The sequence below is a fragment of the Lycorma delicatula genome, chromosome 6, assembly GCF_047948215.1.
Source record: "Lycorma delicatula isolate Av1 chromosome 6, ASM4794821v1, whole genome shotgun sequence".
Lineage (NCBI taxonomy): Eukaryota > Metazoa > Arthropoda > Insecta > Hemiptera > Fulgoridae > Lycorma > Lycorma delicatula.
Genome location: NC_134460.1, coordinates 14,371,377 through 14,398,484, shown reverse-complemented (window position 1 = coordinate 14,398,484; position 27,108 = coordinate 14,371,377). Strand labels below are relative to the sequence as shown.

General features: G+C 30.6%; 1 protein-coding gene and 1 long non-coding RNA gene across 2 annotated transcripts in view; one reads left to right on the top strand and one right to left on the bottom strand.

The window, feature by feature from the left end:
• Positions 1–872: 872 nt before the first annotated feature.
• Positions 873–11,863, bottom strand: LOC142326634 (uncharacterized). Its single transcript, XR_012756821.1, has 3 exons — positions 11,271–11,863; positions 9,865–9,938; positions 873–1,177 (listed from the first exon to the last, which is right to left on the bottom strand). It is a non-coding gene; the product is annotated as an uncharacterized LOC142326634 (long non-coding RNA).
• Positions 11,864–14,445: 2,582 nt separating this feature from the next.
• The window catches only part of LOC142326566 (cytoplasmic dynein 2 light intermediate chain 1-like), an 83,288-nt gene continuing 70,625 nt past the window's right edge, over positions 14,446–27,108 (top strand). The window contains exon 1 of the mRNA XM_075369146.1: positions 14,446–14,555. The gene's annotated coding sequence lies outside the window, so the exon portion shown is untranslated. The remainder of the gene's footprint in view (positions 14,556–27,108) is intronic.

Genomic DNA, 27,108 nt, shown 5'->3' with positions numbered 1-27,108 from the left:
CGTTTGCGGATATTTCATTAATAAAATCGGAGAAAGTATCTACAGATTCTTTTTTTACAGAACCTGATTTTAAAATGCGTTCAGCATTATGAAAACCTACTACATATTTATTGTCAAACCGCACCTTTAATAATTCTAGAGCAAATATTTTAAAGAATGTAAATAGTGTCATTTTTTATTGTTAGTTAAATCATGTCTATTATGTATTAAATTAATAAATACAAGATATATTAATATAATACTGCCATTCTAAGACATTACCTTTAAATATTGCTATATTTATAGGTTGTAATTGAGTTTATTTAAATGATGTATTTGTACTAACTTCTTGATTAGATGGTTTTTGATTAATATTATTCATTAAATGTTGCAGTTTGCATTCTATATAGTACACTAGTTTTCTTTGACCTGTTCATGCAATGATAAAACATCATTGTCATAATCTAATTCAAGTTTTCATTGAATGAGGCCATATTTGCATTGTAAATAAAGAAGATTCCTTAATTTAATTTACAAGGCATGACTATCACCTTGTGATGGATCAAATTTGTCAGTAAATGTGGCAATTCTAGTTAGAGGCTTTTATTGATCCTCCTTGTTTAATTAATTGTTCCTTTTCTATAATAGTGATTTAAATTAATATAAATTATCGATAATGTAAATTAAATATGAAATAAATTAAAAAAGATCGTACATAAATGATGTTGTAAAATTAAGACACCGTGAATCGTAGATTTTTGAACTGAAGATTCTTGAATAACATTTCTTCAAATTGTAGATTTATATATACCCGCAGTCGGAGGACCAATAAAAATGTAAATTGAAAAGTGGAGATGTTTGTTTTAATAAAATTATTCTTGAGTTTTTGTAATTATAATTATTTTATTGTAATTGGAAATATAATTCATATGTATAACATTAATAACTTATAAATCTTTATGTAAGTTTATTGTATTAATAAATGTAATCAGTGAGAGAAGACTAGATGAGTCCTTAGAGACTTGTAATAGGACTGAATGAAGTGAGGAGATTGCTTATATACTGTGTACGGAACCGCTGAATTGTCAGGAGCCGTGTAACCTGTAAAGAGCCGAGTGATGCCGACAGGAGCTGAGTGCATCTCAAAGGAGCTGCGTGAACTGTATGGAGCCGCTGAATCATCAGGTGGCACTTGCAACTGAAAGAAGACAAAGTTCTTTAAATTTTAAGTCCTCATGAATAAAACCTTACTCTATAACCCGTTTTCAACATTACTATGAGTCAAATTTTCTTCTTAATTTTGAAACTTCTGTTTTTTATTTAGAACAAAAAAATATTCCATAATAATTTTACTTTAAGATGAAAGAGAATAATGAAAATACAAGATATAATGTAATTCCAATAAGTGATGTTAGAAATTGGTTTAACTAGGAATTGTGATTTACTGTTTACATAAATTTATACAGAATGTTTATAAAATCGTGAGCTGGCTATACTTTTGGATTCTACTTTAAAAACTAAACAAAAAATATCCGTAGGAAAAATTGCAATTTCTTCTTTGTTCTTCCCCATCTGTCATTTTGTTACTTTTATAAAAAAATTTATATCTCAAGTTGAGATAGAAGAATCACATCATTATTTGGTATAAAAAGTCTTGGTAATAAAAGTTTTAAAATTAGCAAAAAATCAGGACTTATACCTTAACAAATTACAAAATGTTACAAAATCAAAAAATGTTAATTTTTTGATCCGTTATATAAATATAAGGTTTTATCAAAATGTATGTTATTAAGCCTTTTATTATTTTTAAATCGGTTAAAAATAGCCGAGTTATGACAGATAATTGAAGTTGTAATTTTGTGTCTGTTTTCATGTCCTCCACTTTATGTTCAATTTGATTAAATATTAATTGTTTTTATTTATTGTTAATTCTAGTATTGTAAATTAGTATCAAATTAAATAATAATTTTACGATAGACCTATTATCTTTTCATGAGCACAGTATAAGTATATCATACGCATTATAATACAGGCAATATTTATTTAGCCGTGCTACAAATGTACGTTTACCCGGAAGTCGACCGAATTGAACAAGAAAGTAAACTTGCTGAAATGTTTCAACAAGAAGGTGCACTCTCGCATTTTAGCCTAGGCGTTCGACGGGGCCTTTCGATGAAAGATTTCCTAATCGTTGAGTCGGTCTAATGCTTTGGCCTGCGAGAAACCCGTATTTGACACTCCTAGACTTTTTTCTACGGGAATTTAAAAACAATCGTCTTTTTGGGGGTGGGGGTTCGATTTTGCAATTATTGTTATTTTTTAATCGTTAACAAATCGCCTAAGAAAAATATGGCGAAATTCCCTATAAAGTGACAAAATCGCCTGTGATTAGACAGAATCTGGAGATATTGAGGGCAACCTTGTTCTAGAGACTCATCCCGCTGACCTTTTACGCTGAAAATGTAATGACATCAATGCTCCATATATAAAAGTAATCTGACCACGTTTGGTCAAAATCGGTTCAGTAGTTCTTGAGATATAAAGTGATTTAGAGGCCAACCCCAAACACACACACACACTATGAACCTTAACATACGAAAAATTTCCATCCGTTCTTTTAGGTTTCTTAGGTGTCAAAACGTCAACCCACCGGGTTGGTTTAGTGGTGAACGCGCCTTCCCAAATCACCTGATTTGGAAGTCGAGAGTTCCAGCGTTCAAGTCCTAGTAAAGCCAGCTATTTTTACACGGATTTGAATACTAGATCGTGGATACCGGTGTCCTTTTGTGGTTGGATTTTAATTAACCACACATCTCAGGAATGGTCGAACTGAGACTGTACAAGAATACAGTTCATTTACACTCATACATATCATCCTCATTCATCCTCTGAAGTATTATATAAACGGTAGTTACCGGAGGCTAAACAGGAAAAAGAAGAAGAAGGTGTCAAAACGTCAAGATCCGGTGAAAACCACATATGCCCAAATTGGATCGATTACAATACTTTCCCTTCTATACCTATAGCGCTATCTAGACGGGAAAGTAAAAATGGAGATATATATATGATTTATTGGATATCTTTCTTTGAAGAAATAATATCACGCTGATTTTCCTGATGGTATGGTAGCAAGACTGCCTTTTAACCAGAGATTTCGAGTTTTAATTATAGATACTAAATTTTTTAACAGTGTTCGTCAGTCAGATCTTGCGATAACGACCTCAGAAGCGGGGTAAACGATTCCTGTTGGCGCGTTAAAATATCGACTTTTGAAATATAAATTTTCTTTTTTTATTTATTAATTAGCTTTTATCTCGATTAATTTTGAATTATTACTTTTCCATTTTATATGAGAATAAAGTTAACGCGTCAAATTAAAACAGATAAGCACGCAAGGCTAGCCCTAGCGTCTTTACCGCCGTAGGCAAACCCCAAAAATCTCGCTCCCGCCAAGCTTCAAAAAAAGTTTAAAATTAAAAAAAAAAAACAGAATTATAAAAGAACTATGTTAACCAGAAAAATGACATATAGTTGAATTAAGACAATAATACTAATATAGATTTACGTAAAATTGTTTTATTGAAACAAAAAATTACATTTTTAACGAGTTAACGACAACTAAAACTAGTACCTACTATTTTCAGAGATGATTTAAATATACTTTTAAAAAAATAAACAAAACTACTAATAAATAGTAAATAATATTATTTTCTACATTGAAGTAATCGAAATATATTTTGTGGGTAGTTATTTTGTTTACGCTCTAATTCAGGCGGCTTTGCCGCCGTAGGCATCGCCTACCTTGCCTACCGCCGGCCCCGAAACGTGAAAAAATATTAATTTTACCGTTTATCGAAGAACAGAATGAATTTTTCCAAACATAGTTTACAGAAGTATACTTCTGTAAAAAAAAAAAACAACTTTTTTTCAAAACTTTGAACGTTTGCTTAGTGATATTACAGATATTACTATTGAAAATAACTCTCACTGTTTGAAAACCTACTTAAATATACGCTATCACAAATTTGAGTATACAATTAAATTGTAGTCTGTTCTACATTTCACTGTATCAAGAAAGTTGGACAGTTCAACAAACAAAAACAACAGAATAAACCTTTGTAAACCATCTCGTGGAAACTGAATTCTTACATAAAATTACCGACACGCCGTGCAAATCCTAACTTTTTTAAATATGGATAAAGTTTGCGTGATCCACTTCTCAGTAAGAAATATATAAATATAAATATAATTGTCATAAATAGTAAAATTTCTGTTATACATAATGTAAAATGTTTGGACCGTCTAATTAGATAATAAAGTTTCATCAGAATAATAACCCGATTTCATTTACAGTGGGTTAAATCACACTGTGTTGCTTTGAAGTATTTTATTAAACGCTAACGATGATAGGGTATACATAAACGTAATTTATCATTACGTTTATGTATACCCTATCTAAAATATACTATTATGTTTTGTGATTACTTGAAAAAGTAAAAAAAAATACATATACTAAAATAGACTATCAGAACTTCGTTTTGTACCGGTAAATATGATTCGTGTAAATTATTTCGTAAATTAAAAATTCTCATGTTTCCGTGCATTTATATTTATGAATGTATAACATTTGCTAAGAAGTAAATGCTATTTATTATTTTAATAAAAATTAAAAAGCGAAAATTGTAATTAACTGGTAACAGATTAACAAGCGATTTTCCCTTTGCAAGCGTGCATGTACGTGTGAATTCTTGTATTACTGATGAACCTATGTTGTACACATGTAGTTCTATCAAGACGGAACATTAGATTTGATTAAATTAAATAAAAAGCTTTATCAACCCCTAGTGTACCGTCGGTATATTAATTTAATCTAGTTTTGAAGGTACAGTTTTATTTAATTTATTGTAAATACATAGCTTGCGATATATTATTAAAATACATTTTAAAAAATCCAGATTGCGATTAAAACAAAATGTTTATAAATAAATGTAATAAAATATTTTTTTATACTAATAAATAAAAAAACAAAATAGTTCAATAGCCGATGACAAATATAATTTATAAAATTCTATCGGTCATAGCTGATAGAGGACTATTTTACAAAGACGAATTTTAGAGATAATTATTTTTTTGTTTGATTTTTTGATGACGCGCCAAAAGAAAAGAATTGTCAGTCGGTTACTAATGCCAGGGTGGAGTGATGCAGTGAGGGGAATCACCCCCCTCACTGACCCGCTGCGCCTCTGTCGCGCTGTCCCTCTGTTAAACACGAACAACAGAACGGCCAGCTGTCTTCCTTCGCGTCTGATTGGCTACCGTCGGACAGTACTGATCACGCCATGGTACAATTCAAATACAACTGCTAACGTAACGGTCATCACTTCTAAACGAGTAACAAAGTTAATAGCGTCACTATTTCTTATATAGACGTTCGATATAATTAAATTAAATCAAGATTAGTCCATTATTTTATATTGATTACATTTTATTTAAAATAATAATTAATTTCCTTTAATTTTAATAAATACATTAAAAATATTACGATAAAGTATATTCGTTTTGTAAAGTAATAAAAAATTTAACAATAAATTATAACAGATCAAATTTCTCCTGTTTTATTTACAATACGACCTCGTAAGTAGGATATTACGGCCAGTTTTTAATATGATTGTTATAAACTTACTTTGAAATAAAGCATTAAAGGATAAAAAAAAATAATCAGTAAAACTTATAATTAAATCGATTATTTATGTTTCTAATAAATAACGTAACAGACGGCCAGATAAATACAATGTTGCGTTACAGGCTATAAACAACCTACATTCCTACATTTATGCAATTCTTTAATGTTTATAAGAACATAAAATATAATGTTATTTAATAGATCAACAAACATCAACTAAACCGTTTGCCGACCGACCTCCTAAGTAAGAAGCTTCGTCCGGAGGTCCCGGGTTCGAATCTTAGACACGGTTGGAATTTTAAATTTAATTTATATTATTGACTCGTTTAATTATTTATCAAAATATGAATTTATATATTACAGAATATAAGGTATATGTTTAGCGAAGGCTGTTTGTTCAGTTTTTAGTCAAGGTCACAGACACAACGTTGTTCGAAAAAAAACAACGCATTAAACGGACTAGGTTTTGTCAACAAATCAGTGAATTGTGTTATAAACAACATAACCCAAGCTTGTTTATTATTACAATTCTGACCTGTGTGCGATGCCGTTACCAGCTGTCGCCATCTTGGCGACAGCTGGTAACGGCATCGTACGTTGGGTGTGTTAGTGGGTGCGATGAAAATTATGATTGAAAATCGGGCCGCAAATACTGAAAGATTGATATTAACCCACTATATTATACCCTCCATCGCATTATTTAATCGCGTACTATTTCTCTTAATATTAAATATTATTATTCAAATTTCTTACAGTTTGTGTAAAAAAATAATTTTCTATTTTGTTTTTGTATTGAAGTAAAAATACTTGTAAAACACGAGACAACTTAACTACAAATACGACATCCTTTGATACGGTTTTAAATAGACGATCGCAAAGTATAACAGATTATTTTTTATTTTATAAAAAGCATTAAAAATATATATTTTATTGTAAGCGCTAAAAATAAAGTTATAAACAAATGCATTTTTCATCGATGTAACAGGATGTTTACGTTGTAAAACAAGATGTTATCTTGCTGTTTTAAACCGATTTTACCTATTTACATAAAACATATTCGCCACGCTAGGATATTTTGTTAACGGAACTCGACAACAAAATAATGCTGGAGACGTTTTCAGGACCACCGACGATAAAATGTAACCGATTCAGTAAAACAACACATTTTACATTCGCGTATACATTTCCGTAGCACGTAGTATATAAATCTGCAGTAAAAAAAATAAATGAAATTCATAGTTGTAATGCTGTTGTTTAAATTTTCTCATTCCTTTCAGTACTGTCGTATTAATACGCTCTCTCTCAGTGATTTTATTAATCCTACTCTCAATTATTCGGACTTCCAAGGTTTCATCTATCCGTAAAATACGCATAGTTTTATTGTACGATTCAATCGTTATATGAATTAATTATTAATAAAAACTAAAAAAAATTTCCTTTGTTGGAAATCGGAACAAGTAAATCTATTCAAAATAAATATATTCTGCGATTAACATCTATCAAAATTTCGATTATCCGTACTTCCATTTTCAAAAAAAAATTACAGCGGTAATTCAAAATGTATAATTATAGATAGTATATAATCCGATGTTAGATAACGAGTTTTGAGACTAGCACCGCGCCTAATCATCTTTCTCAGACTCCATTACTGAAGAAGAGACGCTAACTACAAATGAAATGTTGAGTATCATTAAGGAGGGTAAATATATTTACGGAAACCCACCGGGTTGGTCTAGTGGTTAACGCGTCTTCCCAAATCAGCTGATTTGGAAGTCGAGAGTTACAGCGTTCAAGTCCTAGTAAAGCCAGATATTTTTACACGGATTTGAATACTAGATCGTGGATACCGGTGTTCTTTGGCGGTCGGGTTTCAATTAACCACACATCTCAGGAACGGTCGAACCGAGAATGTACAAGACTACACTTCATTTACATTCATACATATCATCCTCATTCATCCTCTGAAGAATTATCTAAACGGTAATTACCGGAGGCTAAACAGGAAAAAGAAAGAAAGAAATATATTTACGGATTCAGAAACTTTAGGATTAGACAATAAATGTTCTACTGTTCTACCACTGAGCTATCTTCACCAAATCTCTCTCTCTCTCTCTGTATGTACGTATATATATCACACACGTAGCTAGCAAGAGGCTAAGGAGGCTATAGCCCTCGCAGAAATTGTCGGGCGACTGGGGCTGCCTCCCTTCCCTCTCGACCGACAATTATTAGATTTTATCATTCAGGGATTAAATCTAATAAGTCGGGTACAAAAAATCAATTTTTAGCGTTTTAAATTTTCGTAATGTATAACATCTCAAAAGTATTTTCACAAAATTTGAGATAAATCGGTACATAATCATCTCTAGTCATTAATCCACACTTATATACCTTAACCTGCAAGAGTAACGCCGTCACTCGACGTGTGAAAGCCGGGCTCACTCTGGTGCAATACTAATAAAAATAATTGATTACCGGGGATTCCCCGCAAACCAGAAACGCAGCGCTTGCTTATCGCAATCCAAACTCGGTCCAAGAATCTTCAAAACGTTTTCAAGCTCTTTTGCCAGGATCAGCTAGTCCTGGAAAAGCGGATAAACTAAAACTCTTAGCGATGCATTACGATAATAAATGTTCTGAATCTGTCCTCCAAGCAGAGTATCTTAAAATTTAAAATCGGAAGCGATTGAAATAACGGATCGCTGCAACAAAGAATGTTTGCCGAATATCCATTACAAGTTTTAACGACTCTGACGGTAACATGTAATAATGAACGCTCGTTCTCCACAATGAAGAGAGTCAAAATGACTGCGCGTAACAAGTCGGGGTATGGAAGATTAAGTTCGTTCGTTAGTTTCTTTGTCAGTGCATAGAGATATTACTGTTACTCCTGATGAAGTTTTAGATATTATGGCGAGAAAGAAAAATCGACGAGTACCTTTATAATATTGATAACTTTTATTGGAGTGTCAATGTGGATTATGAAAAAAATGATATACTAACATTATGATTCTTATTTTCGTAGTAAATGATGTATTAAATCTAAGCGTATGTTTTCTATTTTTCAAGTGCAGTAAAGTATAAAAAACCGTTTCAATATAAAATGATTTTCATTATTATTACTATTATCTCATCATCATCATCATCAGCCCCCTTAGCTTCCCCCGAAAAAACACCTAGCTACGTGCCTCTCTGTCTGTGTGTGTGTGTGTGTGTGTGTAAAATCTCTCAGTCACTCTCTCTCTCGCTGTGTGTGCGTGTGATCGTTATTTTTCTCATCACGGTCTGTCCTTTCAAACAGAAAGAAAAGAAAATTCGGTAACCTAACTTGTGTATATTAAGACAAAAATAAAGCAAATTTTTTAATTAATTTAAATGGGTTAATTGAGTATTTGTTTTTCTAACGCGAAAGATAGTAACAATTTAAAAAAAAAAAAAAAATTAAAATGAGACACGATAATATTTAGTTGCACGCCACTTAATGAACACTAACATTTTAGCCAAGCGGTAGCGTCTCGGTCTTTCCTACGAAGGTCCCGGGTTCGAATCCCGGTCAGGCATGGCATTTTCACAGTCTACAAAATTCAAATTTGTATAATTTTATTCTATCCTCTGAAGCAATACCTAATGTTGGTCTCAGAGGCTAAAAAAAAATCTGATGAGGACATCACTGTCTTCATTTTTTACGCCTATTAAATTACATATACGCATTTTTTTTTTTTTTTTTTAATGAAAAGTACATAAAATTTTATTTCATTAACTTCTGATATTTTTTCATTTAAAAAATGTTTTTTTATTGTTATTGAATTTTATTGTAATTTTTTTTTAAACAGATGTTAATAATTATTAATAAATCAATATATTTAAATTAAAAAAAAAAGAGAAGAAGTCTGATTCGAACCTAGGTGACTTCTTGTAAGATCAAAATAATTCATTAATTAAAATTTTATTTGGCTATAACTCTGGAACCGATGAAAATAATTATCACTTATATCGTTGAAAAACTCTCGATGAGGTTTTATTATTGTGATTAAGAAAAAGTCCAGGATCCAAATTTTTTTGGATTTTGGGCTGTTTTGGACACTTTTAGCCCGGTCGATTGCAATCAAAAGGGAGGTGCAAAACTAGATGTTATAACAGTCTTAAATTCAAAATTTCAACATGCTACGGCTAATCGTTTTTAAGTTATGCGAGATACATACGTACGTAAAGACGTCATGCCGAAACTATTCAAAATGGATTCAGGAACGGTCAAGATGGATATTTCCGTTGAAATCTGAAAAACGAAATTTTTCGCGATCACAATACTTTCTTTACTTCGTACAATTAAGTTTAAAAAAAATAATAATAATTTTTTTGTGCGATATGACAGCTAATTGGTATATAAGAAAAAAGTTTAACTTAAAATGTCTAAACGAAGGTAGATTAGTTCACACATTACTTAATCTTAGTATTATTAATAAATAAATAGATCTCATCTCTCTCTCTCACTGTGTGTGTGTGTGTTTGGGCGCGTGCGTATTTGTATTGTAGATTTGCTTACAGTAAACGTTGTAATCGGCTAAGTAAGATAAATTTATAATTAGTGTAATCGTATCATTACCCCCTTACATACCACTTGTTAATCTTTTTTATAATCTATAATAATTTGCGGTTCAGTTTAGTTGTGGAAAATTTTTCAGATACTAATCGAACCCAAGACTTTGGTTTAAGATTTAGTAAGCAAAGCACGTTTTCTGTGGCACTGAAGCGGCAACATTACATTTTTTATTGTTAGTTATATTTACCAAAAAAAAAAGTATAAAAGCAAGCACGCGAATGTGCTTTTGTATACGTGCAATCATTATGTTTACGTGCGCGGTTGTAATTATATATAATAAATTGAATATTAGATAAAATTAAATAATTGAAAGCCTCATAATTACCCGTTTATGTACCGTTAGCTATGTTTTTTAGCTAACACAAAAAAAAGTCAGAACAAAAATTTTGGCTAAATTTTGTCGAATAAAAAAATTAATAATAAATCTGACCGTCTAACGTAAAAACCGACCGTTTTGATCTGCAGAACACATCAATATAAATTTCAAGAAAAGTGTGAAAATATTTGTAAAGTATTTCACGGTGACAATAAAAGGAAATTTACCTTCCTAAAATAGATAGCTAAATTATTAATCACCAAATGCAGACACAGGTAAAACAATTTGTTAACAGAAACGTAATTTTTTTTAAACAAAAAACAGAACTTCAATAAAATATTGATATCCGAAATAATAAGTAGCAATTATTAGAGCACATTTAAATAAAAATAAATTTAGTATACAAAAAAATGAGCAACCCCTTTTCTAGTGTAACGGTACTTACTTGAAAGCAAATTATTTTTATAAAGTAATCTACGTATATAAATTTTATTTAATTTAAATTAAAATAACAAGAATAAAAATATATTTCGCTAAGCTAAAAATAATCATTTTTGCCAAACAAAATTTGCAAATGATGAAACGTTCATTAAATTCCCATAATTCCTGCTAATGAGTTAACCTTTTGTAATTAATCACATTATTTGTGTACTATTTTGCTTATTACAAAATATTTTATTGAAAGAACTTACCTAATTTACATGTAGAATTCTTCTCTAAATGGTCGTTTAGATTCGTGTAAAACACTACTATATATACTGAAAACAAATAACGTATAAGTAAACAAAATTTGATACGGTTTTAAAAACACCATTAGATCGGAAAGAAATAAATATCATTTATTGTACATGACAACGTTAATCGTTCGTTAATACTACTTATATTAGATTAATAAGTTATCAGAAAGAAAATATTAGATAATATTACAATCTAAGTTTCCTTTATTTTTACTACATCGCTGTATATAATGGAAGCACCTAATAAATAATATAAACAAATATAATTTTTCATGACGTAACAAATATTTTGACACACGCAGTTGTTTTGACTAATTGTAGCCGAACCAAGTTGAAGGACGAAATAGTCGGATACAGTCACAGCAATTACGCTTCCTGATCTATTCTATCTGTACACTCCCTTTTACATACACCAACACGTACAAGTTACCGCAGTTAGTAAATTTTTTTCTCCGCTCTATCCGTAGTTCAGAACCCATGTTTTTATTTTATTCTGTTAGGTTTTTTTTTACTATTATTTTCTTATTAATCTGCATAATTAATTTTCATTTTCTAATTAATGTTTTTATATTAAAATATTTTTAAACTTTTTTTAATATAATATATTTAAAAATGTATTTTTTAAATGTAATTAATAATTTTTTCACAAAAAAAAACACAAAAGGATTGATTTCTAACAGACATTCGATTTGGTTTGCTTTAATTCTTATTTTCAATTAGAATCGCATTATCTTAACTGAATTTCAATGGTTTTCTGAGAAAAAGAAATTTTGACTATAAAAAAGTAATCGGGTTTATTTAACTATGTTGCTTTCCAACCTGTTCAACTGCCATCTGTGATCGGAATTAAGTAACGTTTAATGATTTTACAGTCTAGGAACTCTTTATAACCGTATTTAAAAATATATAAAGTTTCATATCATTAGTAAATATCCTCGATGAATCGGGAGCTAAATTAGACGGTTCTGAAACTTCTTCAAGGTTTGTTATTTCAAAAACAAAACGTTAAATTTTTCAACGAATAAAACCTATCTATATTTAATTTATTCTGTAGTAAAAAGATTACGTACATATGACAATCTGCCATCGTTTAAAACACACACATACACGCACACACACACACACAAGATTTTATTAACCTCCCCTTAGAGACTATTGAGTGCGATATTAAACTCGAAAATCTTCTTTTTCCTTTCCTTATTTATACAAAATAAACAAACTACGTATCTACGTAGAATATCTACGTATCTACACAAATATTCCATTTTAACAAATACAATAGTTACATTTTAAAATGCGTACAATAAGATAGATTAATAAATAAATTACACTGTTGATTCTTGTATTAAAAAAACCGTTTGAAAATAAAGATATGTTGCAAAAGGTTCTGGTTTCGAATCCCTAATCCCAGACAGGCTCAATATTAATACACCCTAAAAATTCATTTCATAATTAAAGAGAAAAAAATAACCGGATATTAATTTGTTGGCAGTTTAGATTAATAAATTGTTTAATATAAAATAGATTATGAATATTTGTTTTAATAATGCGTATTAAGATCACGACAAGTTCCTTCCCGCGCTGTCTGGCCAGCGCCCGTTGTTGAACAGAGTTATGTAATATTACTCACTCCAGCCGACAACAAAGGTTCAAATTTAACAGTCTGACGCGCTTTAATAAATAAATCCCTTACGCGATAGAGCTGAACTGTAGGAAGAATAAATCGATTCCGTATCTAATATTTATATGAATATAAGCGATCTGAGACAGAAGCATTACGTAAGTAATTCTGTGCGGCAACTAACAATCAACTACAGTGTCTTAACGTTATGAATAATTTTTTATTTTTTTTTTTATTTATAAGCATATTACGCTGCTGCAAACCCTCTCCAAGCTGAGAAAAAACCTTAGATCTTCAGACTACGAGTAACGTTCTTTTAACTGGCAATACCCAGATAGGCATTAAACATGTGAGAAGTCCAAGCCAAGAATCGAACCCAAAACCCTCAGTATATCATTCGGTTGTTCTATTACGGAGGTGACAAAATAGATTACAAAAATCCGACATCCGACAAAATTTAATTCCATGTCACTCAAAGAACTTTCAATATAATTTTTGGATTAAACTGTTTCGTTCATTGAGAGCCAGGTATTACTTAAAAACGACGAAATATATTTTAAAAGATCTAAATAAAATAAAATTAGGCTTTATACGTATAATAAAGTGAATTAATAAATAGATCTACGGGTGTATGTACGCTCTTACACACCCATTCGATTTGGATATTGTAGACGGGCCGAACCGTGAAATTTAGAGATAATACTAATCATTCATTACCTCCTTGCGTACTGTTCGTGGTTTCTATAATTTACATCGTAAAAGATGCGGTTCTGTTATTTTTCTTTTTGAGAAGATGACTGTTCGTCTTCTCAAAAAGAAGCAAATCTTTTGTTCATCTTCTCAAAAAAAACTGCAGTTCCAGATATCGATCGAATCTGGAACTTTTAGTCTAGCAGGTAAGGTAGCTAGCGCTACCTTTTCTCTAATAGCATGTAGGTCATGTTACATCTAAAAAAGAAAAGATTAATAATACAATTTTTTTTTAATTCCTGATTGATATTTAAAAAAATATAGTAACACTTAATAACAAAATTGTACGTGCGCGCGCGTGGGGTCCGTATTTACACGTAGTATATATATTTTTTTTTTTTTGAGGGCGAAAAACGGTTGAACGTTATCATCGCCCGGATGTACTATATATTGAGCTTGATTACGTATATAAAGTGATTATACGTATTTAAATAATAAGTAAAAATCTCGTTATAACCCCTTTGTGTACGGTTGGCTGTTGTAATATGTCCATTTATAGTTTTAAGCGAAAATTTATTCTCTTTAATATTTTATCTAATTATAAGTTGGGCAAGACCGATAGTCAATTTTAAAAACAATTTAATATTAGACGACTATCAAAAAAAATTGATGGTGATGACAGTTTGCGAACCAAATTTTAGATATAATAATTTTGTTGTTAAACTAGCGGATGTCTTTCGATGACGTCGATTCCGTAGTGGGGGGAAGATGAGTCTAACTAAAGAAATTCACCGAGATGCTTTGTTTTGTGGTTAGTTATTGGCGGGAATTATCGGTAGATAGCCGACTGAATACGTAATGCTTCCAGTTAACATTGACCTCATCCAATTTACATCTTTTTACTGAGATATTTCTTATTACTGATTAAGGTGAGTTGTATTTATTTTTTTAATATTATTGGCAGTTGTTTTATTCTGTGTATGTGTTATTCAAATTATTTATTAGATTAAAAATGTTAGAACCCAATTTACTCTCGTCTATTTTTACAAAATAAATTTAATAATAATAAATTTGTTTATTTATCTCTTAATAGCGGCTAAACAGTATCGAAAAAATAAACAAGTTATATGTTTGTAAGAGTATTTCGTGAGTGATATATTAGATGTATTTCGTGTTAAATATATTATGTTTTAAGTCGGGTAACGAGAATGAAGCTAAGAAAATAATTTGCATCTGTATCGTTATAAAGAATATACCGATTTAGTCCTGGGTTCGACACCTAAATAGCTTACCGTTTATTCACCGATCTCAATTAATGTCGTTAAATATTCATAAATGAATGTCTCGGGAATAACACAAAAATTAGAAAAAAAATATTTTTTGATAGGAAAGAAAGTAACAAATAATCGTTTTAATAAATTTGTAAAAATATTTTTAGAAATTTATCGGCGTAGTTTTTATTTAACATATATATATTTAATAATATAAGTAAGAAAGGAAAAAACATAGGTAGTGAGTTTGTAGAAGGCAACCAATATTTTATAATATGAGTTCGACAAGGACTCTGTATAATCGTGTATCATCTTAATAATTATGCGTACATAATATTTAAAGCAGAAATTATTCGTAAACAGTACAACGAGATATATACAACAAATAGTTCATTACAGATTTTTATATTTAACATTTCCCGTGTTTAATTTATATTTTTTAAGCTAAATTTAAAAAAAAATCACAAAATTGTTGAAAATGTATAGTCGATCATTCTTTTAGAGGAAAACTATTTTTAAGAAAGTTTTAATGACCCTCAGATCGATCGGTTGGTAAATTAACCGACTGATATACCGAAAATTCTGGGTTCGAATTTCGGCATTCCTTATAGGTTACAGTTCATTACGTACAATAATAAACGACGCGAAATAAATAAATTACAAAAAAACTATGTTTGTTTAGCTGATCAAAGGAGCGCTGAAATTTAAAAACATTTGAAGTAACATAATTTAACGGTGTACTCGTATTTTCGAAATAAAATTCTATACGCGTAATTTTTTATTACTACAAACGACGTTGTAACTTTTCTTCTCGTCGGCAAAAACCTTAACGGTCAATTTTTTTTATTACAAATTTTTTGTAAAAATGCACTTTGAGTGAGAAAATTGAAAAAATACAAACATGTTTAAGTAGCCCACCGCATACAGCGAGAGAGATTGACGGAGGGGGAGAGTGAGAGAGTGACTGGGAGAGAGAGGGGTCGAGTGAGAGACAGAGCGGGTAGTGTGAGAGAGATTTGGTGGGAGAGGGTGCGAGGGCGATGGAGAGAAATTGAGAGAGGGGTTGGTAGGGGGATCAATGATGGAGAGGAAGCGAGACAGAGGGTCTCTCTCTCACTCTCTCTTACTTCTCTTCTCTTCTAATACTATTCTTAATACGGAGTGGTATATAAAACGCAGCTCTAACATTGTGACTACAACAGGTGCTATGTTGCCAATTTACCTGAGTTTTCCTTCCCCCCTGGCCCTTTGGCTGTCAAGTTCGGCATCAGGTAATTTACTGCGTTGCGTTTGACTTATTGAACACTAGAATACATCTTCCAAGCTAACCAGTAAGGAAGATGAATGAAAAAAATAATTTTTAATATTTTTCGTAAAATTTTTATTATTTTTTTTTTTTAATTTAATAATGAATCATATTATTATTTTACTATTATTTATATTTATATATTAAAAAAAGAAAAAAAAAGTGTTAAATTCTTTGTTTGACAACAAGGTCAATGAACTTTGATATTTATCGTTTATATATTAGTGTTAAAAACTTAAAAATCATACTTGATAACTTTTTTGTTTATTTTAATTTTTTTATGTTGTTATAATACAATTAGTAAAATAATCACTGATTTTATACATCCGACTCTTGGTTAACCGGACTTACATATTTTATTTATCCGTAAAATTTACATAAACTATTGCTTGTTTAAGTACTCGAATTATCAGAGATTTTCTTGTTACAAAATTGTGATTCAAATTAAATATAATCTGAGATTAATGTTTGTTAAAACGTCGATTATTCGGACCTCCATATCTCAAACATTTTTCGACTAATTGCGGGGCCTTTTATCCGGAGGTCCCGGGTTCGAATAAAAGGAAATAACTGAAAACCTTAACATTACAGTTTAACGTTGGTTACGTTCCTTTGTTAACTTTGTATACATAGGTTTAAGCGAAAATTTGGTTTCAGTTATTATTTTGTAAAATTAAAAGTTTTCAAATCTGTAAAACATTAATGCTATACTGTCGGTTGTTATTATGAGAGGAGAAACAGTACAGTGTAGGTAATACATTTTAGTTGGCGCGCCAATTTTCATAATTTATTTTGCAGATTTGTTCGGACGTTGTTTGAAGCGACAGAGAAATAACGTGCGTGGCAGAGAACGAAAGCTTATGGAATCTAGCGACATTACAGATGGCCCTTGATATGCAGTTCAATTTGGATCCTCGTGTCTGCGGTCATTCTTGTTTAACTATTTCTTATACGTTGTTTATTTTGTTTTGGTGTTTAATGACCTTTATTATTAATCGAGGTAAGTTTCTTTATATTAATATTATTTTAATATAGCTTAAAATAAGTGTTATTATTTTTGTTTTCTTATCACGTACTGCATTTTCTATTTATAACACCGGCTACATAGTATCCCCCAAAAATAAACAAAAGTTACACGCTTGTTTATAAATTTTAGGTTAATCGGCCGATAAATAATTGACCAAATAAAATAGAAAAAATAATTATTGCACAATCTAAACGTACCGTACTGGTGGGTTAAGCAAAGTACGGTTAATGTGTAAAAACAATTATTTTAAATCTTTCGTCGCCAGTAATCAGTTTCACACTTTCTAGATCCAAACCGAGAATCGATCCTCGAATCTTCGATATAAAAGACAAGTACGGCTGTGCCATCGATGCGGTGATAGATTTATTTCTAGTTTTACCGATTTCAATTACCTAGTAATATTTGCAGTTTATAAAATAATATTAAGTTTTTAACCTAGAAAAATAATATCGATCAAGTTCATGCCACTACAACTTTTTAATTAAATTGTACAATTATAAAGATTATTATTTTTTAAGATATTGTAATTAATTTTCATTTTTTTATTCACAAAGATACTAAAAAAAAAGAAGAACAAATCCACTTTAATCAAATCAGACTGTTTTCATGTAACCCGACACAATACTTCAAAAGTAGATAGACAGCGGTACATTTTTATTTAGTTTACTACTATTGGGGCAAATGTCAAGCCTCTTTTTGCCCTTTTCCATGACTTTTTTAATTCATAAAAACTATAAATTTTTAATTTATAAAGAAAAAATCATTAACAAAAGTATAAAGAAAAGTTTATACTGGATTTACTCGTAAAAATAATACGCATTTTTCATGCAATTAAAATGTTTAATTTGTAACTCGCTAGTTCGATTTTTTTTTACAAAACTGTGATAAATATAAACCGTCTCTGGTATAGGAGGTACCAATAAGAATTGCTTTCTCGGATAGTAATGATGCTCGGTATATACAGCCTTCGTTGAGGTGAAAGAAGTGAAGGTGTCATTTGTACGACTGAACATCATTTCCGTTTCAGTAGGTTAGTACCTTGTTACGGGACAACATATGTTAGCTAAGTAAAGTATCTAACGGGAAACGGCTTCTTCGTAATTCTTCTTAAAGAATATGCTAGCCGTAACTCGATTACAAACCGTTTTCGGACATATGTTTGTACGAACCCTTCTTCTTAATTTCAAGCTCTAAAATCGGTTCCCAAATTATTTCTCTTTCCTCCTAAATCATCTTGTGTGTGTTACATATATATTTAATTACACAAATTAAAATATAAAGTAAAAATACGCAAATATAAAATGTATAGTTTACATTTTATAAAATTACCTTTTTAAAAACATCATTTATGATAAAATAATTTCTTCACTAAAAGTCTTAATAAAGTTTGTAAATTCGATGCGACGATCAACTTGAACGTTTAAAAAATTTAGACGGGATTACTCTCCTGTTACAGTGAGAAATATAATTTTTGTATTTACGAAATAATTTCATAGAATCGATACACATAATTTTTATTTGTAAATTACTTTACAAAACTGATAAATTTAATCGTAATATTTTAAAAAAAATTATTAAAATTAAGGGAGATTAATTATTATTTTAAATAAAATGTAATAATAGAGATATAAAATGATCGACAAATTTTGATTTAATTTAATTATATCGAACGTCTATATAAGAAATATATTAGGGATATTAACTTTGTTATTCGACCGCAATACACACACACGTACGCACATTTACGGTTGTATTTGAATTGTACCATCGCGTGATCAGTACTATCCGAGGGTAGCCAATCAGAGTGAAGTTAGCCACCTGCTGCATTTGTTTCATCCCCCCCTCACCCCCCGCCGTCATCGCAGTAGTCAGACTGACAAGTTATTTTTACTAGATACGTCATCCCAATAAAATTAAACAAACAAATAATTACCTCTGACAGCGTATGAACGATACAATTTTATAAATTATTGTTTTATTTTTTATCATTGACTATCGAAGTATTGTTATTCTATTAAAGCATTTATTATTATAAAAAAATTACTTATTACATTTATTTTATTTATATTTAATTTTTTTAAAACATTTCGCTTTTATTATAATCTGAATTTTTTAAAATCTAGCACAAATTATGTATTACAGTAAATAAATTTGTACCTTCAAAACTAGATTGTATGTTAGTTCAATCTAGTTTTGAAGGTACAAATTTATTTACAAGGGGTTGTTGATGAAGCTTTCTATTATTTAATAAAATCTAATGTTACAGCTGGATAAAACTATATGTGTATATGTCTTTATCAGTAATGCAAGAGTTCGCACGCACGCACACCCGCGCGCGCAAATGAAGAAATCCTTTACTATATAATTAAAATTTTTAATTTTTATTAAAATATTACATAAGTTTACTTCTTAACAAATGTTACCATTGGTAAATGAAATGCGGGGAAACATCAGAATTTTTAATTTACTGAATCACACGAATCATTTACCGGTACAAAACAAAAATTCACATAGAACTATTTAAATTCATATTTTAATTTAAGCACGCTTTTTAAAAAATCGGCCTAAAAGGATTAATATTTGAATAGATGTATAAATAAATATACACTTATACAGACTTTTGAGAAAAATACAAGGTCTTCTGAAGCAGCTTTTTCATTATTGTAATACCGAGCGACTTAAAATCGAACCTAATCGGCTCGAAGAGCAGTTATTTTAGCGTCGCGTTTAATACTGCTATTACTAATCATGTATTTTTGTCGGTTGTAAACTGTTCCAGCTACAGTGCGATATAGTTTCGTTCTTTACGATTATGTTTATTCTAAAATACAGTATTCCATCGAGGAAAGGGCTGTTATCGAGGAAGCTTTGGATCCTTTCAAGAGAAACGTAAAATATTTTCGCTAAGTTTTCGAACGTCAGTATCCCGATAAAGAGTAGTAGTACACGATTCGGTTAAAAAACGGCGCACAACGGAGTCCGTTTCAAACTCAAAAACGAAATAGGCGACCTTTCGTCAGGACTCCGTAGGCCATAGCCCGTATTCAAAAAACAATATCTGCCGGTCCGAAAAAATCTATAGGGTAAATTATCGCACCAAGATCGTGTAAAATACACATCTTGTAAGATTCTTCACGACTTAAATCTCGGAAACCTTATCGTGTAAAAACTAAGCAAAACAGATTAACCGAAACGTCTTAATTTTTAAGGGGGTCATAAAAGGAGTAAACTTGACGGGTTCTTATGATTTTCACCTGAAAAATCGAATAAAGCAGGTCCCAATATTGTATCTCCCATAGATTTTACGATAACCACCGTAAAACAGAAAAATTCAATGACGAAAAACACGTTTTTTTAGGTTTGAAGTACAATAACTTTGTTAAACGACTGAAAAATGCGTAAATTTTATTAAGAAAACGTGTAGAGAACTTAATTTTGAGAAAATTGATGAAATGAAGTCTACGAAAAACAAAAAAATATCAACTTTTATTATTAAAAACAAAACGGAACAAAATCTAACAGAAAACAGCGAATGAATTTATGAAAATTAAAAACAACTTTTTAGCGTAATAAATTTAGATCGCAAACAACAAATTGATTTGTAGAATTTAATAATCTTCGTGAGAATAGCACACTTCACAGAATCGTGTTTCATTTGAACGCCAACCGGCACAAGCCGATGAAAAGAAAAATTTCTTCAAGTAGTACAGTTTAGTTCCAAAACGAGCACGCGAAGAATTTCTACGCTACTCGACATTCTACAAAGTACAGTACGGAGGACATTACACGCTCAAGGACTGAATCCTTGTCACGTCCAGAAAATAAAACACCTCAAGCTTGGTGATCGTGCCGGACGGGTTTTTTCAGCGGGTTAACATAATTACTTTTAAATCTCGTTCGTACTATTTTTGGACGAAGCTACTTGTACCCGTAACGGCGTAAACAACACGTGAAATTCACATCGGTGGTGTGAAGAAAACCACACGCTCCAGTCGGATCAAATTTCCAGCCGTAATTTTCGGTAAACGTTTGATGCGGCACGATCGACAAGAAATTAGGCCCTTTCTTACTAAAACGTCTCACGGGGAGAAATTTTTAAACGATGTATTTTTTTGCTTGAAAATTTGTCATCGTAGAAACAAATCGAAATGTATTATCGACTTGATGGAATACCGACACGTTTGCCGAATAAAGTAAGACGGTTTTTAGATGAAAAATGTACCGGTATTTACGTAAACTCTACGTCCAGCCCTCTACGACTGGACGTAGAGGGCTGGTAAATTGTCCGAGTAGATAGCTGAAACTTAAATCCCTTAGATTATTGTTTACGGGAACGGATGAAATGAGAGGTGTACAAGTAAAGAGTAGACGCACGTGACGAACTGATCGCTTGGATTCTCAGTGCTGTTGCCCCCTCATCAAGGAACGCAAGGAAACGAGTTGAAAAGTGCATCGATGTCAACGGTGGAATTTTCCAACGTTTATTTTAAATTAAAAAAAATATAAACCACAGTTAGTATTTTTTTTAAAAAGTGAATTAAAATTATTTTTATTTTTCAAAGGTTAAACATATTTTACTAAATAAAAAAAAAAGAAAACGGTTGTTTTTACTTTTACAAATCCTTAAAGTTTTTTTTCTCCATACAGTATATTACAACGATTTTCTCAGAATTAAACTCTCTACAAGTTTGTTTAACAAAGTTATTCTACTTCAAACCTAAAAAAAACGTTTTTCGTTACTGAACTTTTCTGTTCTACGCTGGATATCGTGAAAATAAGGGATGATAGTTCTGGGTTTTTTTATTCTATTTTTGGGGTCAAAAAACATAAGAAACCATCAATTTTACCCCTTATATAACGCCTTAAAAATTTCAGTATGACTTATTTCACCGGGGAACTGAAATCCGAGCGACATCTATGCTAGTTAACGGTAACTGATAGTTACCGTTTATTTAATGTTCCATTTCTGACAAATCAGGTGACTTCATCATTAATATAAAAGTACACGTTAAAACAATCGCACGCGTGCGCATAGAAATTTCATATCAAATATCGCTAAATATTTAAAATTAAATAAATAAAATGAATGAAGATTGTAAGATGAAGATTTTGCAGGGAAACCGTGGCAAAACCTTGATAAGAACAGCCTAACAATATTTATGTCTACGATACATTTCACATTACAGGCTTATAACATAGTAAAAAAAAATTTATACATTACGATAATATTACAATTTTAATTATAATAAATCTCTATGATTTATAAATTTCTTCCACATCTGGTGATATCCATCCTTTTTCCCTGCAAAAAGAAATAAAAATTATATAATAATAACAATTTACAATCTCTTATCAATAAAATGTATCGAAAGGTTTTCACCTGTTACACCCGTCTTCAGGAGAATATAGAAAGAATGGAGTAAAAAAAAACACATTATGTGTTACGGTGGTTCATTAAACGCACGAGTATATTACTTCAATTCTAACGATCGATTATGAATACATTTTTGATAAAATATTAAAAAAGTCTTATATAATATAAGGAAAATTACAATGAATGTAATCGATATGTGGATTAACAGAATAAAAGTTCTTTGAACAATGAACTCAAACCTAGAAATTTACAATTATGTAATCTATTCTGATCGGTTCCAGATAAAAATCTAAACAGTATTTTGATCCTGTGTACTGATATTTGTCATATATATATATATGTATTTCTGGGTTTTGCAACAAAAAAAAACACATCAGTTATTTTCCAGTTATAAATAAATCAAAAAATTATTGTGCTTTAATGAGCAAATATCGTTTACTATGCTTAATTTACAAAATGTATGAACAGAATATTGCCTTTCATACGAGTGACGTAAACAAACAAATCGTTTTCAACTCTAGATGAGGGAGATTAAAATTTAATGAATCAGTTTTTATTTTTTAACTAATTTTTCTTCTGCTACCTCATTAGGCTACCTAATGATGGCATAGAGACCTGCAGTCTGGTCTTTGGAACTGTTGCTAATTGTAATCTTAGTTAGCAGTCAATTTACTGTTAAAGCTAAATATTTAAAACTTATATTTAGGTATAAAATAGATAATAGCGTAGATAGGGCTATTAGTCCCTAGGCTATTAGACTACTCTTGCATCGATTTAAAATACCAAATTTGGCCTTATAATTGGTAAAATAAAAGTTAAACGAAGTCAGGGACAGACTCCCCTTTTATGACTAGACTAATTTACTGTAACAACTCTTCTTTTAGCTGCGCGATTACAATTGCGGTCGATGTCTATACATCGTTATGGTCACAAGCAAGAATTTAGCCATCGAAAGTATCTACCTTCACAAAAAATAGACTTGTTGGCTGTAGTTGAATGAATTGACAGATTCTTGTACATTCAATCCACCTTATGGCTTACGCCATAAGGGCTCACCGTTAATGACAGATCATTTTTCCTCTTGGCTTTGAAGTTTCAAGATGTTACTTTAGCATCCAAGAAAGTTTATTTAAATGAGTTAATTAAATCTTGTATTCTGATGAGTAAAAATAATAATATATTATATACTTTATATACATCGCATCTCTTTTCCGTTAGATTCCAAAATGTGTGTTATAGTTATGATACCGAAGAAAGCAGGAGCAGGTAAACGTGAAGAATACAGTAAAATTAGCTTAACTAGTCATGCATCAAAAATCTTAACTAGAATTCTGTGCATAAGAATTGAAAGGAGAGTGGAAGCAGTGTTAGCAGAAAACCAGTTTGGTTTCAGGAAAAGTATAGGGACAAGGGAAGCAATTTTAGCATTCAGATTAACAGTAGAAGGAAGATTAAAGAAAAACAAACCTGCATACGTGGCATTTATAGACTTGGAAAACGCATTTGATAACGTAAACTGGAATAAAATGTTCTGCATTTTAAAAAATTTAGGTTTCAATTACAGAGATAGAAGAAAAATTGCTAACATTTATAGGAACCAAACAACAACAGTAATAATTGAAGAACATAAGAAAGAAGCTGTAATAAAAAAGGGAGTTCGACAAGGATGTTCCCTATTCCTGTTACTTTTTAAATCTTTACATAGAACTAGCAGTAAATAATATTAAAGAACAATTTAGATCCGGAGTAACAGTACAAGGTGAAAAGATAAAGATGCTACGATTTGCTGATGATATAGTAATTCTAGCCGAGAGTAAAAAGGATTTAGAAGAAACAATGAACGGCATAGATGAAGTCCTACGCAAAAACTATCGCGTGAAAATAAACAAGAACAAAACAAAAGTAATGAAATGTAGTAGAAATATTGTAGATGGACCACTGAATATGGAAGAGAAAAGATTATGGACGTAGAAGAATTTTGTTATCTGGGAAGTAGAATTACTAAAGATGGGCAAAGCAGGAGCGATATAAAATGCCGAATAGCACAGATGAAATGAGCCTTTATTCAGAAATATAATTTGTTTACATCAAAAATTAATTTCAACGTCAGGAAAAGATTTTTGAAAGTATATGTTTGGAGCATAGCTCTATATGGAAGTGAAACTTGGACAATCGGAGTACCTGAAAAGAAAAGATTAGAAGATTTTGAAATGTTGTGCTACAGGAGAATGTTAAAAATCAGATTTTTCTGGCGAGTGTGAAGCAGGCGTCTTTGTTTTTGATTTGCTTGTTTAATTTTATCTTAATGTGGTGTCTTCTGGTGTAAGACAGTTTCCTTAAGATCCTCTCTTATTCCTCCAATCCACCTGCATCCTGTTATGGTGTTTTTCTAGTAGAGATTGTACTATACTAGCTGTCTCAGAAGACTTGAATCTTCTGATTCAAGAAGATTACTACAGTTAAATTTTGGAGTAATAAATTGTAAAGTAATGATACATAAAAAAATTAGCAAAATTTCTCATAACTTTTCATTTGTTAAAAATAAATATTTTGTTAATAGTCTATTAATTATGATTCTGGCCATTTAAAAATATTCTGCTGTTACTTGCTGTAAGGTATTTCTATGCAATTTATTCAACTTCCACAATAAAAATATATAAATGACATTGAGTATTTATCGTTTTCCATAATTTATTTTAGTGTTCTATTATAATGTTAGTTAATATACTGAATGTTCAAAAATTTGAACGTATTGAGAATTCAAATTATCTATGTCCTGATTTGTTTGATTTATTAACTATACATAATTTTTTGTTTTTAATTAAACATTAATGTCTTTTTTCTTTTTCCTTTTTTGAAAGTATTATGTGTTATTTTTAAATTTATCTATTAGGTTAAATCGATTACATTTATTATCAAATTATTGAATTTGTAACAAAATTATTGAAAATAATGAATGGTATAATAAAAAATAATGTTAATTCCTGAATTTAAAAATTATAAAATTCATTTACAAACATAAAAAATACCTAATTATTAGTCAGAAGTGATCCATTAGTGAAAAAAAAACCTTTTGGCATGCCGAAAGGTGGAGGTAGATTTCACCGGTGCTAAGTAAGGGATAAAAAAGATTTCTACCTTAAAGTTAAGAAAAACTTTAAATTTACTTAATTCAACAATGGTTGCATGTGAAATAAAGTTTCACATGTTTAGCGTACAACAAGCCCCATCTTCTTACAATTTCAGCAATATTTCAGTCATCCCTTGCTGTAAGGGTTGGTCATATCAAACATTGTTTCAGACAAAGGTTTTAAGGTCATGTTTAGAGGACTAACGACCACTTTAAACATATTTGATACTGTGCCTATTGAGGAAGGTATGATTTTTTTGTCTTCAAAACTTCATTTTTTCCATCCCTTGGACTGATAGTTGGTGATATCAAAAATTTTACTTAGATAAGTCTTAGGCCCTTATCCAAAGAATAGTAGGAACTTTAAAGAAATTTGATATTTTACTTACAAAAGTTATAGGGATATTTTGATTTTTGAAAAAATCCCTCAATGGTCTGATTTTGCCCATTAATGAATTCAACCGAGATTTTGGGTTGTTATATTTTATGTATAATTTGAAAGTGATTGGCGAAAAATTATGGCAGTTATCGTGTCCACAAGAAAGTGAAATATATACAGATATACAGATATATATATATATATATATATCAAAAGATTATATTTAAATAATCTTTTGAGCTGATGGTGGTTTTGGGGTCCTGGGGGACGTGAAACTCAAAGATATGTCAAAATTTTCTAGAAGGCAAATCATGGTACCCATTACAATAGATAACTTTCGTATGAAATTTAAATCATTACTTTCTTTTTTCCTGTTCAGCCTCTGGTAACTACTGTTTAGATAATTCTTCAGAGGATGAATGAGGATGATATGTATGAGTGTAAATGAAGTGTAGTCTTGTACATTCTCAGTTCGACCATTCCTGAGATGTGTGGTTAATTGAAACCCAACCACCAAAGAACACAGGTATCCACGATCTAGTATTCAAATCCGTGTAAAAATAACTGGCTTTACTAGGACTTGAACGCTGTAACTCTTGACTTTCCAAATCAGCTGATTTGGGAAGACGCGTTAACCACTAGACCAACCCGATGGGTAGATATAAGAACCTATTTTAGTGTTAATGAAAGAGTCACCTAACAGGAGTTTATCGGATTTACATGGTAATGAAACGATAAATCTACCTTGATTGTTTCTAGTGGTATTAAGTTTGAAGTGTGTTTCACATGTAAGAAGATTCATTAACTGAAACATCAGAATCAGTTGCATGAAGTTTCCAAAAGTTTTCAAATATAGTTCAATGATCTAAGGTATTATTGCTTGTAAAAAGGAATGTAACAGTATTCTTATGTTTAAAGTTAGATCTAGAATAGTAACTAACATTATATAGTTTATAAATCTTGCTAACCTTGGAAGTAGGATGTTTGCGATAAGA